We start from the raw sequence: 14,728 nt of genomic DNA on the forward strand, positions 1-14,728 counted from the left end.
AGAAAGTAACCTCATCACGTGAGAGCTGGTAGGAGATGCAGTGTGGTTGGCGTGAGTGATGTGTGAAAGAGGGAGTATATTTAGAGTTGTCAGATGAATCGTTATTTAAAGAACAGAAAAAGGGAAGGAAAGTCAGTTGATGTCAGCTAATGACATGAATTTACACGGCGAAGAAATCAATTCTGTCTTTGTTGCAGTATTAGTGTGATATTTAGGCCCCAACAAGAGGCAGTGGATGTTTATGTGTATGCGTGTGTGTGTGTGTGGGTGTGTATCTGCATATTTTGTTCCTACATATGGGTGTGATTTGGTCATCTCTCATTGCATGCTTGCACACTCATACACTTCTTGTTTTCTTCAACTTTGTGGTTTTCTTGTTTGTCTGGACAAGTGGACTTTGGCTGGAGCCAGAACATGTCTGCGGTTGTTGTTGTTGTTGTGTAGCATTCTCTCCAACCGTCCTCTTTCACTGATTTTGGACACACACACACACGTATTGTCATCTGCTTATTTAATGGCTGGATGGTCTTGTCACATGTAAACAGACAATCACAGATTTGCACTCCTGCAACATCCTGTCTGTGACTGATATGTCAACCCGCTGGTCTATCTGGTTAAAACCGTCACTAAAATACCACATGTAAAAGTAGCTATTTGGATGGTGCGTTAAGAGGTTGTGGTAGTGTCGATTCCTGACTGAGGAGGTTCAGGGGTGAACTGAGGACACAGCCATTTGAAGTTAGGGCAGCGGCCATTTGATGCATGATGTCATCTGTAGCCTTTTGTCTGCTTGTGCGCTTTACTGGACTGTTTTAGAGGCCGTGGCTGGGCCCTGGCAAGGAGAGCTGTGGTTTGGCTGTCCTTATAGGTACCTAACTGACACTACTGGGGTAAATATTAGTCATCGTGACTGCGAGGCAGGACTGTGGTAGAGTCTGGAAGACAGACAGCAGAAAGAGAGAGAGAGGCATGCCTTGGCACCCATATCCAAACAATTTGAACATTGTTGCGCAATCTTGTTCAGTTTAAGACAATTATTAAGAGGTTTGGAGAGTGAAAAAATGACATTACATTCATTCCATCAGGAGGTATCTCAGCCTTTGATGATATTTGTGGAGGAAACCTATGCTGGCTAAAGAGAGTGAGATCATTTTTTGGAGGATTTAACATTAAACAAACGATAACAGTCAAATAGTTAATGATGCAGTGGCCATGAGAAAACTCACTGATGGGTTAGACCAGATTTTTTTGCCATGCATTGGCACCTCACATGGTGGAGACAGGTGAGACTGATGTACCAATATTTATATGATATTAAAGGGTTCAGTATTTATGATCATTATTATATAAGTTAATTTGGAACAACTTTCATGCTAGAGTACAAAATTAAACAACTTTCAAATTGACCTGACAACTTGAGAACATGATAACGTTTGGGTTCAGAAATCCAAGGTGATGATCCCTTTGTGGTTTGACTTGATGTAATACCTGTATGCGCATGTATGTGTATGTGTGTGTGTGTGTGTGTTCATGTGATAGCTTTTCTTCTCAGCCCTGAACAGTAAGAGTTTATGTGCTGTTGTTAATCTGTCAGCACATGAGCTTTTACGGTGCAGGGAGGCGGAGGATAAACAACTGACCATCCAACTTAAAGTTCTTTTCTTTTCTTCTCTTCAGTCAGCCATTTAAAAAGATCATGAAGACAAAGACAATGAATTTGATGTCCAGAGACGCAGTGAAGAGTAAAATCATTTTCTCTCATAAAAGTATACATAAACCTTCAGGTTCTATGTGTTGTGATACGCAGTCACAAACTGTAATGTACCACTTTAGCAATGTAATTGTGTATATCTTTTCATTTGTGTTTTTTAGTGATCTTATTGAGTAGAGTAGCTTTAGTGTATTATATAGATTTTTTATGTTGAGAATGAAATATTTTTCTGTTTATAATGACTTTGTGCGTGCTTCGCTACACTAATACTGACAACATGCACCCTCAATTACACAGTTGTCTGCATTTTTTTCAGCAAGTTTTAACTAACTTTGACAAACTAAAACTTTTTGGTCTTAAGTCTAAGATATCTGAGAGTTTTGACATCTGACAAACATAATTTCAATCAAGGAATCTGCTTTTCTGTGATGCCAGAAGCTGGTGCCAGTCAAATAACATTTGTCTTGTTTTTATCCAACTTTTCTACTCAGACCTATGATAACAGACCAGCATCTGTCACATCAGACATTACAAACCGATGAAAACAACAGCTCAGTGGAACAGTGAACAGCAGCTACATCCACAAAACACTGACAAATGCTTTTTAATCTTTATTTCATTCTATTAAATCAGACACATGGTGTGCTCCAAAACATTTCAGCATGGAAAAAGTTATATTTTATGTTATTCTCTGTAACATGCAGATGACACAGACATACTGTATCCTGACCTGTAGAGGGCAGAATAACTCTAGATATTATAGAGCAGTGCTTGAGGAGTGCTTGAGGCCCAAGGTCTAGTCAACTCTGTGTGTATGTGTGCTTGTTGTGAGCATACTGCATAAGTGTGTCTGCATACATGTGGGTCAGCCCACCTGTGTAGGACCCAGCGTGTGATTTGTGTCTGCCTGCCGGTTACAGAGCTGCCTACTGGGAATTCCTGGCTGCGCTGCTTTGAAGTGAGGTTGCTCTTGTCTGATAAACAGAGAGCAGAACAGGTGCTGGAGCTGGCTGACTCATCTGTTCAGCATGTGTTCTTTGCATTCATCACTGTACTCAAACTGTAAAGAAACACATTATACCTAATAAAGTAAAAGTGGAAATCTGCATGTCTCCATATGTGTCATTACATACTTCATTGTTAAACTTTGTTTGGTGTATCGGACAAATTGCCTTGTGTAATATTGTGATATTATATAGAATTGCAATAATAAGTAAATGATACACTATATTTCCAAAATTACATTCATTTTACATATATTTACAGCTGTGAAGAAGTCATACTGACAAATCTGCTACTCCAGAAATGAGAAGAGAATTCCAACAGATGAATCAAATGCAAACTTAAATTATTTGCTACAACTTAACTTTTTTCTTCCCTTTTTGTCTCCTGATGACATCTGCCCCTAACGACCATGGCTGTAGACTGTTACCATGGTGCTGTTGCTAGAGTAACAATCTAAAGCCACGGTCGCCATGGAGACAGCAGGGTGGAGGAGGAGCTGGAGTCGGCATGGTAACTGGAAACTGCAAGGTCTCATTGGTTTGAGCGTAGATATTACGCAGTTACACAGTGTAGGACTCCCCCAATGCAAGCCCACACAGGTTTCCTTTTGAGCAGCAGGAAAGAGACAGACCGAGAGGGATGGAAAGAGAGAATTCTCTGACTTGTATAATCACTTTCAGCTATGAAGTCAATCATTTTAAAAGTATTGAACAGCCAAAGGTTGACATCACTACAACATTGCCACTGCATGTCCATGTTGTCTTCAGCCAGATGTTTGGTGCATTGCCAGGCTTCAGTAGCCATGACTGTAGACTGTTACTGTACTGTGATACTGTATAAGCAGTAAGCAGTCTAAAGCCAAGGTGCTGATGCTCTGGCCAAGGTAGATGGATGGGGAAGAGATGACAAGAAGGACAAACACTCCCCTTGTGGAAACCTGCATGAGCAAAAAGAGGAGAGGAGAGGTGTAACGTTACTGGAATCAAACCTGACACAATTCCCAAGAGGTGGATGCTGATCAATACAGTCCTTGTTGACCAGGAGGGATCCCAGTGACCTGAATAACTGTGATCACGGGAGGACTACACTGACTACAAGATGCTGAAATTCCTGACTACTTTGAAGCATCAATTAGGGCTTTGAGTGTAGTTGTAACACCATGTCTGCATCATTATTTGTGACTTTTGCAACTGATAACAATAAATAACACATTGCTCATTAGGTCATGTAGGTCTTAGATGTGAAGCTGAGATTATTCAAAATTATCTCTTACTGCTTTGCTCTAAACTGGGGTAAAATGCAAATCAAATACATAAAGGTGGAGGGTTTTTTGTTAACCTCTCAAATATTACAAAGTATTCAGTTGTCAGTGCTGTGCTATTTTGAAGCTATAATATTCTACTCAGGGACTGATTTAGTCCTATGAGGACTTGGGAATGTAATTATGTTGCTGGTAGGACAAAAAAAGCAGGACTGTGGTAATGACCAGGACTGAGAAACAGTATATTAATAACACAAGGGTGTCAACAACTGCAAAATATCTCTTTTTGCAGATGACACTCTTATTTACACTGATGTGGACATGTTTGACTATCTGTTCAAAAATACTATACTTTGTTTTAAAGAAAGAAGAAACATTGATTGATGTAGTGTCCCACAGAGACCAGATTAGTTTTTTGTTATGATTGGTTATGATTAGTTATGAAATGGCTAACTGATTTACTCCACTTTGACTTTTGGTTTGAAGTTTTGTTTTTTTGTTTTTTTTACTGTTAATTGATAAACAAAACACACCTGAATGGTTAAATTGAACCCGTTAAAGCAATCAATTAATCAACCAATCAGTCAGTCAATTCACTTTCAAAACATTCTACTGATTAGCCAATCAGTCACTCAGTCAATCAAAGTAAAACCTGTAAGCTGTCCAAAATTGTAATAAAACTAATAAAATATCTACAATGATTCTGAATCATGCAGCTCATATTTTGTCCTATGAACTAGTTCAAATTAATGCAAATTTATTTAAAACAAAAACAGTTGGCAAGACTGACACTGGGCATCATGCACCCACTGTTTTTCCTTCGTGTCTGACCTAGTTAGTGTTTATGTGAGTGCACATGTGTGAGAGATAGAGTGAGGCAGAGGGACAACAAGAGAGGGGAGAGGGATCTTGTAAACTGTGTTTGACTGTTTTGATCTAATAAAACATTTCAGAGGGTCAGTATCCTGTCCCAGAGGAGAATACTTATCACATCCGTCTTAGGAATGGCCCACAGTAGTGTACACTATTGTCTTTTTTTATTAAGGCCTTCTATCTGGTTTGGGATATATTGAATGTTTGGGTGATTATTGCATTGGTTATCATATCTTATTGCTGATTACACTGACCATGAACTTACTAATTTAATAAAACTTGAAAATTTGAAATAACTTTCTCTCTAATATTCCTAGAAAGCACCCTCAACACTCTTACGATGCTGTGGCAGTGAAGTTTGCAGCCCTTTATCTCGGAGATGTACCTGATTATGAGACTTATCTCTACTTAGTGGTCCACTGGGGACAGATCAAGGCTTGTAATCATAGTGCAGTATACTAAAGAAAACACTGGTCAAACAGACAAGTCCTCTATGAAGATTATATATGGACAGCATTTTATATAAAGACATCAATGACAACAAGGAAAACAGCAAATCAAATATGTCTAGCAAGAGAAATTATAATAGAAAGCCATTAGTTTTCACTTTTTTTGAAGGATATTTCCTTTACAATGCCCATGACTTAATTTTCTTCCCTGTCACTTCACATACTTTTTTGTGATAAGCAAATATCTTGTTTAAGTGTTTCTTTTCTTTTGTTTGCATATAAAGCAAAACGTGTCTTGTTAATGAGGATGTCTCTGCAACAGGTTTCCTATTTATCTCTGTTTCAGCACTAAGGCGTCGGGACAGCGACACAGCTGCGCTCTGGCTCGGCGCTGTCCGCGGTGCTGAACGGGACAACAGTCGAGACGCTGACAGGAAAAATCTCACTTTTTATAGCACATTTCAAAGAGCAAAACGCCCCAAATCTTAAAGTGCACAAAGAGTTGTAAAGTACTACGGTGTGTTTAATCTCACCACGATGTATTAGATCTATAAAATGTAATTGTGCCTGTTGTGCCGCCCTAGTTTCTACAACTTAACCATGTCTAGAGCGGGCTCTGCAGTCTCTGCTCTCATTATGGAATAGATGTCGGTCGGATGACGAGTACAGTCACGCATCTCAGTGCTCAACGAGTCACATGCCCGAGGGTACGGGCATGTGACGTCACGAATCGAGCAAACCAATAAGCGCAGGTCCCATTCTGCCGCCTGGCTTATCAGAGCGCAGTGGGCAGTGGCTTGGTCCGGCTCGGTTTCCATGGCGCCGGGGAGAAACCGCTTCGACCGTGTGGGTTGACTTGACGAGCATGCGGATCCTCCAGTGAAATACGCACGGAATCACAAAAAAGTGTCCCCTGAAATTGAACCTGGACTTTGGTGGATCTTCACTCTTGTCTTATACGACACCCCTGGCAACACCTTTAAGTTCCCTGCTCTTCGAGATTAAAGTATTAGGCTGGCAGTATATGTACAATGTTGTTTAAATTCTGATAGTTAAGGTATCAAACACAATATTCTTTCGTAACAGGAGTTGAATCTATTCTCATCACTACATCAACTATTATAATATTACAATATATCAAATGACTTTGCTTTACTGACACATAATTACATTCAAAGTCGTGCACAGAGGCAACAATAACGAGTTGTGAATGAACGAGGGGGTTTCATTGACTCGCTCCACCCACTCCTCCCTCGTGTTGTCCGTGCACGAGCATCTCACATTGCGCATTCACACCCCCGCACACTAGAGGATCACACTGCAGTGTGCGCGTTCGGGCGTGCATGCGCGCGATGCCTTTAAAAGGGTTATAGTAGGTGACTGCGTATCATCTGCAAAGTGCGCAAGAATGACGCAGGGCTGACTTCACTGGCCGACGACGTCACAGAACTAACTGAAAAAAAAGTTAAAGGAAACGACGACCGGAAGTGCATGAAGGGGAGGGAGAGTGGGAGAGGGGGGGGGGGGGGGGGGGGGGGGGGGGAGTGTGCCGCTACACCGGAAGAAAGTGATGGCTATAATGTCATCACAATCGCCGGAAACCTCCCGGTGCCACGCGCTCCCGAGAATGTAGAGGGGCTGGTGAGGAACACTCCCCACACCTTCACACTCCCCTCACTCCCCCGCACGCATACGACCATACTGAAGCCTACACACACACACACACACACGCACACACGCACACACACACACACACACACACACAGAGGGGAGTGCGCGCGCCTCTCTGCCCGTGTACGTGTCAGTATACATTTCACAGTGACATTTGCACATCTCAGGTGGACACCACCGGACAGCCGACAGAGGATCCAACGCTGTCTGGTGGGCAACCAAAACAGTGTCTACCTGCTTGATTCTGAACCAATCACAACCTGCATGACAGGTGAACATTAATAACCAACATATACGGTGGAATATATTTGTATAAATATATGTTTGCGTAATTGGAACAGAGTGAGCCAGACTCTGATAGAAAAGACACATTTCTAAGGCGATTTTTCTCCACAGGTTATATATTCTAAGATATGTTTTTTTTTTATCAGGCTGCAGGCTGAATGCTGCCCACATGGGAGAGAAAATGAGTCACACTGCAGCAACTTCTAACCGGAGAGTGAAGATGAGAATAGTGTCAGTTAAAGCAGACAACAGGGCTTCTTGAGGGGATGGCCCGTCCACTACATTTTCTCTCTAGGTTGCACCTAACCCATGTCAGAGGTGACTATTTCATAAATATTGTTCCCCCAGAATTTGGATAAACCAACACAAAATCTAGTATGTAGAAACAGGAATTTAACTTACCTCAGTTAAAGTTCCCTGTGTGACCGTGGTTGAGGCTCCTTGCTGTAGAAATATGTCTGTCCTATCTCTAAACTCGCAGTCTTCATCAACATGGAAACTGTCAAATCTGTGCCATGCTGTCTTCGCACAGACGCCGCTGCTGTCCCTCTTCTCCAAAGTCGCTTCCCATACAGACCGGGCTCTCCCATCAACCGTAGGCTTTTTATAGAGATCCCGTAGTAACTAGTAGAGGGAACGGAGGAGGGAGGAGGACAGGGAAGGAGGGGGGGCTAAGTGGGGGGTGGGGGGTGGGGGGGTGGATGGTGGTGGGGGGAGCTCATTCAAAGATTCACCTACACATGTACGTGCGTATCCCACGTCATTGAACGGAGTGCAGCTATTTATAAAGGGGAGGAAAAATAACCTGAATCACTGTGCATTTGTTTAAAAAGGAGGATGGAAATAGCATGTTTGTTGTGTATGCGCCCTTTACGCCGAGATAATGACAAATATTAAAAACTCTGACGAGAACATTCCTGTAATGTAGAGACATTTAGACTCTCCGAGGTACTCATTAGTGAGTTAAATCGTATTTCTGTCTCCCAATATTCCCAAAACAGTCTATTTATTACATCACTATATGTTGTTAAAATTTCGCAAGGGGTTCATTTCAGGTATTCATTGGGGGATTTTTGGCCAATAATACTCGCTATACATGCTGTGATAGCTTTTGTCTGGGGATGTAGTTGTTGCTGCGGTGACAGTATTGTGTTCAGTTCAAGTGGATAACAAATATCAGAATGTTCTGTGTGTTTGAAATCAATCAATCCGTTTTCTCTCTCGATCCAGCCTAGTTATTGGAGGACATGAGACTAAAATAAATGACAACAACCATTTAAACACACCTGGTCCAGTATGTCAAAAAAAAGTGTTTACTAAGTGTGATGAGAAAATCGTGATGTGTCGACTAGACCACGAATCACTGCAGCTGCCTGCTTAGAATGACTGAAAATGTTTGGCGCAGCGCACTGACTTTTTTCATGTTGATGTAATTTCAGAATTTAAAGATTTTCTAAATATACAGATTCCACATATGTCTAGAAACCTCATGAGAGGTGTGACAGCAGTCGTGCGTAAATCCATCCCGACACTGTTGTACCTTTAGGGAGATTTGGGGGAGACCCTCGTGCGTAAAGAAGTGTGTCAGACATACGTAGGTGTGTGTAGTGGAGAGATTCCTGTTAATTAGACGGGGCTAAAATGCCTGTTTGTTTTTTTTAAAGATATAATAGATCGCTGGAGTTGAGGAAGTACACGCCACACTAGAGTGAAAGTTGAGTGAAAGAGAAATCTCACCAAACACTGGAGGACAGGCCAGGTGTTGATTAATGTCTATTTCCTGCACAACCCACCTCCACCTCCACCTCCACCTCCGCTTCCTTTATCCAGGAACTACTGGATGAATTGAAGATGGTTTCTTTACTCCTAACTGTGGATTTTAAAAGAAAAGATTTTAAAAGAAAGTCTCAAAATAATTAAAACTCTCAATTTAAAGTTAAGTCCAAATCATATCAATGTTATTTTTAACGGTTGCTACTGTAATCTGGTGGGAAACAACTGCCTTTCTGTCATTACTTTTCTTTGATGTTACTGTGTGGCCAAAAGTCACAGAGGAATCTACAGGCCTACAGCAACAAATGTAAAATATGATTTATTCATAATATTGTTCCAGTGTGTGTTTAATCTTCTTTCACGCTGAAGTGTAATTTGAAACATTTTAAAATTAATGCCCTCTTCATTACACTTATCTAATGTAATTCATTTTGAGTTGTAAACACAAACCAGAACTCTTAAAGGAAAGATGCGCCCTAAAATCCAATCAGCATAGTCTCAGTTTGTGAATTTGAATGAACTTCTGATAGTGTGTGTCCTCTGTAGAGATGACATGCTGGTTGAGCTTGCTCTCTTCCTCCTCCTCCTCCTCCATCACCATCACCCTGTCTTCTTCACCTTTTCATTTAATATAACAAGGTTATTAAGGTCACTCTCAATGGCCTTTAACCTTTACCTGTGGAGAGACTGAAAGGAGAACATATATGTGCTAAAATATTCTGCACTCAAGGTTCCCTTACTTTGCTTTTTCCAAGCAGCGCTTTGATTCTTTGCACATATTGATGTTTGAAGAATGATGAAATAGGAATACTGTAGATGTACTGACTGTTGCCCACTCCAACCTAACTTTAAAATATACATTCATATCCCACTAGAGGCAGCCTACTGGGATGTTTGCTTATCACTTAACAGAAAGAAAAACCCATCCTTGCAGCACGGTAAGAAATCAGGACAACAATACACCCACAGAAGCAAGTACAACGTTCAATTTTATTCACTGTCTCATTACATTTTGGCCTGGACTTTTGCTCTTTTCTTCTTCTCCTTTTAGGGTAAAGTTGCCTCAGAAATGATCGCAGAAGAGCAGGAGGAGGAGTGTGAATTTCAGCCTTGGGCCTCAAAACTGTAGAATCTCCACTGACTGCAACCAAACAGCAATATAAATGTGCTGACGTCTGATGGCTCTCTATGTGAGTCTGCGCGTGTGGTTAAGCGCTGTGCAAGTGTGTGTACACAAGCATACACAATCCAATTTCTTCACACACCCAACATGAATATGTAAGCGGGGGGGAGATGAATGATTGAAATAGTGTGAATGAAATAGCTTCTCGCTTACTCCCTCCTTAATCTTACACTCCTTTTCATTAGTGACCCCATAGTGATACAAACACACATGTGCCAGCAAACATGCAGTGCCACAGTATCATGCTCTTTTACAACATTTTCATTTTTCTGGATTATGTATTCGGTTTGTAAATGTTAACCTTTGCCTCTTGTTTTGACAGCGAGTGATCAACCCACAGGCGGTCCGACTTCAACTCATATTCAACATTCAACTTGCTTCTATCTCCAGGCTTGATCATGAATCAAGATGCAGATTATTTCCATTCAAATCTCTTATCTGTCTGTCATGCCCAGTTGTTGGCTCTCTTTCTATCTCCTCATCTGTATTCCAAACTGAGAATGCAGTCAGATAAGAGAGAAAGAAAAAAAAAAACTCATCCCTCTCATACACTCTTCTCTCTCCTCACAACCGCCTACCTTGCCTTCCCACCTCCCCTTCTCCCATTCTGACTCATACTGAAATCCCAGTGAGCCCCCCCCCCCCCCCCCACCACCACCAACCCCCCTCCGCTCTCATTTGTGTTTTCTCTCCCTTTGATTGCCAAGCTGACTCGAATGCAATGAGCAGGGCAAGAGAGAATGAGCAAATGAAAAAAGATAGAGAGGGAGAGAAGAGCGGAGGGATAGAGACAGAGAGGGAGAGGAGGAGGAGGAAGACTCTGTGCTGCCAAACGTGCCCGTAATGAGGATTCTGTCAAAAGAAAGCTGGAGAGGAGGAGGAGAGTGAGTGTGTGTGTGTGTGTGTGTGTGTGTGTGTGTGTGTGTGTGTGTGTGTGTGGTGGTGGTGGTGGTGGGGGTGTGTGTCAGAGTGAAATGGAGGTTTGGAAAGAGTGGGTGTTTATTAGTGAAACCCCTCTCACCCCCACGTCGTTCCCTCCACTGTCTCTACGCTCTTCTTGCCTACAAGAAGTGTGAGATCCCAAACCCACGCTCACACACAGCAGCAACTCCATGTCCACCCACACACACACACACACACACACGCCTGAACAGAGAGATATTGCGAACCTGTATCTACTCAGAAACTTTGAATATGTTTGTGTACAGTAATGTTGTATGAGGCAGAGGGAGGGAGAAACATGTGTGTGTATATCGGAGCATGTACTTTCTCAGTGACATGTGTTCCTCGGCCACCGAAGCCAATTAAATGGCTCCAGCAAAATTGACTTACTTGAGATGGCATGACAAGATTATTCCCGTGATTTCATTACATTTGCCAAACATCTGTGGCAAAGCGTGCTTGGATGGGCTGTCCTTTTGCAAAGTCATATGCCATCTCTGACAGTGACTCACACAAAACTTCACAACATTATGCCAAAGTCATATGCTGAATGTAATTAATGTGCAATGCCAGCTGTAGGTGTGTGTGTGTGTGTGTGTGTGTGCAAGCGTGGGCAGCCATTTGTGCATGTGTTGGGGTGGGGGGTGGGGGGGTTGTTTTCAATGCGAGAGGGAGTGAGTGAGTACATCTATTTGCATGAGTTCAACACGGGGATCGGTGGGATTTTCAGTGTGGATCACAAGGAATGCATATATACATATATACTGTATGTGTATGTCTACGTGTATGTGTCACACTATGTCAAGATATCAACTATACTGCACATACATGCCTAATTAAAATGAAACAGGAATTCCCTTGAAAGTGTATGACTCAAAATCAGGCGGAAATGTGCAGGTAACTCCTTTAAACTCATTGACCTGCTGGTGGACATTACAAACTCATGCTGTGCAATCAATTTCCATTTACTGTATTTCACAAGGATAATGCACTTGTATCAATACTGCTCAGTAGTCCTGGGTACATATATAAAAAACCAACATTAAAAATATATGAAAGTCTCTTGTTCAAGTCTGCTACTGTAGTGTCCAGATTTCTGTTTAAATGTGCTTGTAGATCAGTTTTTTCCCTGGTAGATCTGTCAATATGATTCCAAGTAGTGGCACCAAAGTACTGGAGGCTACTCCTAACACTGAAGTTTCGGCTGCAGCCAAAGCTTGTTCAAATTCACAGAACGTTATAGCACAGAACTTTATAACAGGTTGAATTTTGGGGAAATGAAGAAGGGCTTTGTTTATTTTAAGCTAATATGATGCTTCAGTCATCCAAATTAGTCAAATCAAGTCAATATCTTTCACAGTTACAGTCTTTTTAGTGCCAAATTCCTTCTTCCTGTTACGATCCTTCCACTGCAGCTGACAGGAAGCCTCATATCTTCAGATAAACCTTTAAATACATTTTTGCTTAAAACAAAGGATTTTGTCCCCTATTTCTTACATTTGAAACACATTTGGAGAGGATCCTCTAATGATCAGTATGAACAGGTAATCATGTAACATGATTACAGAGAGTAAAACCTGTTTCAGTGTTCATTTGGGCACCTGACTATTGTTTTAAGACAGACTTCAAAAATTGTGAATGCGTCCTTTAACAAGCCTGAAGCTATATGAGGAAAAGGGGGGAAACTGTACAGTAAGGGGTTAAGAGTTGGTGTTGTTTGTGCATGTATGAAATATAGTTTTGGTCTTTGATTAATGTCTTTAATAAAAGTTTCATTGAATGGGATGAAATGCGGTCTGGTACAATCTGTGTTACATTCTGCCTTGGACGTCTTTCTTTAATATTCTCTATTTTCTTTTTGGCTCCTCTGCGTTGACACATCACTCCGTGTACTCTATCTCATATTTGTCTTTTTGCTCATTCCTCCCCTGTCACTCTCTCTATCTCTTTTTGTGAATTATACATTAAAACCAGTTGAAATGGATATACTCCAAACATCTAGTGCCAGCAAATATGCGTCACAACAAGCCTCTGGCCTCAGTCTCTCTTTCTCTCTGTGTCTTTCTGTCTGTCTCTCCTTCACACACGCCTTCTTTCATTTCTGTCTCACACTAATCGAGATGTGGATCCCATTTCAGCCGTCTCACTTTCATCTCCCTGACATTTCCCTTCTCTTTTATTTGTTACCCATTTTCTTCCACCCCATAATTTTCATTCTGCTCCATCCTCTACCTCAATGTCCCACACTTGTCTCCACCTTTCTCTGCTGACTGTATTCCCCCATCTGTTCTCCTCCTCCTCCTCCTCCTCCTCCTCCTCCACTCCAGTCATCTCTAAAAGTCATATCCTCCCACCTCACAGTGTCCCAGTGGGGAGAGACAGAGTGAGATAGACAGGAAGACAAAAGGAGAGAGAGAAAATGAGATGGAGGCAGAAGAGATCGAGATGTGATTGGGATGGAGAAACCCCCTGGTGTTAGAAATTCACCTGCAAAAACTCCCTGCTTCCCCCGCTTTTCTCATCTGTATTCACAGTCTCTCCTCCTGTTCTCTCCTCTCCTCCTGCATCATGCCTCCTCACCTCTCTTTCTGGCTTCCTCTTTCTCTCTGTCTCCCTCTTTCCCTCCCTCACTGCCTCCTAGCCTCCCCCTCTCTGTCCTTCTGTGTCTCTTATCATCCTGCATTGCTCCACCTGCACTGTGGTGCAGCACTGACAATCAGAACTCTGCACACACACACACACACAGGAACGCATGGAGGCACACAAGCACGCACACACACACACACACACACACGGGGAGACACACGCCCACCACTTCCGGCAGCCCCTCCACCCCCCCCTCCACTGCAGACACGAAACATTCTACAACCCCTGGTGTGCCACAGCTTCATCAAGAGACAACTGCTTGCACTTCATCAAAACAGCATTCTGCATGCTCAGTGTGGCTCATTGTTTGTGCCACATCGAAATAATTGTACTGACAAAATGAAACACAGAGAAGGAGTTCATGATAGGAATAAGACAATGAAAATGATAATGATAAATTACAATAAACATCATCATCAACATCATCTTAATTTAACATTGTGTAGGGCCTTTCTATGTGCTTTACATAAAAAATAAAACAAATTAATAAGACACAGTAATTGACAACAACATACCATGAAAGTAAAAACAAATCATGTGCAAATTAAGCACTTTGAAATTAACCAAAAAAATAATTAATTAATTAAGTAATTAATTAATTAATTAATTAATTCCATAAAATTGTGTAATTAGCCCAATTCTTCTCTCTATCGCCTGTCTGCTTCACTTATGCTTTGGGGGCATACTGTAGTAGCTAAATGAAATGAAAGTGACTTATAATACTATGAGAAGTAATCTACACACACACATAAGTATGTGTGGACGTTCCTGATTACTATGCCAAAGAAGTGAGCCAAGCACCTTGGATGAATAATTTAGCAACATGTTGAAGGAAAAAGAGGAGGTTTGGCTTTGGAAGAAGAATCATGTGTGGGAGATTTATAGGAAGGACAAGAGACTCTGGCCCTTTAATTTGGTGTTGCTAGGGA

The sequence above is a fragment of the Thunnus albacares genome, chromosome 13, assembly GCF_914725855.1.
Source record: "Thunnus albacares chromosome 13, fThuAlb1.1, whole genome shotgun sequence".
NCBI classification, from domain to species: Eukaryota; Metazoa; Chordata; class Actinopteri; order Scombriformes; family Scombridae; genus Thunnus; species Thunnus albacares.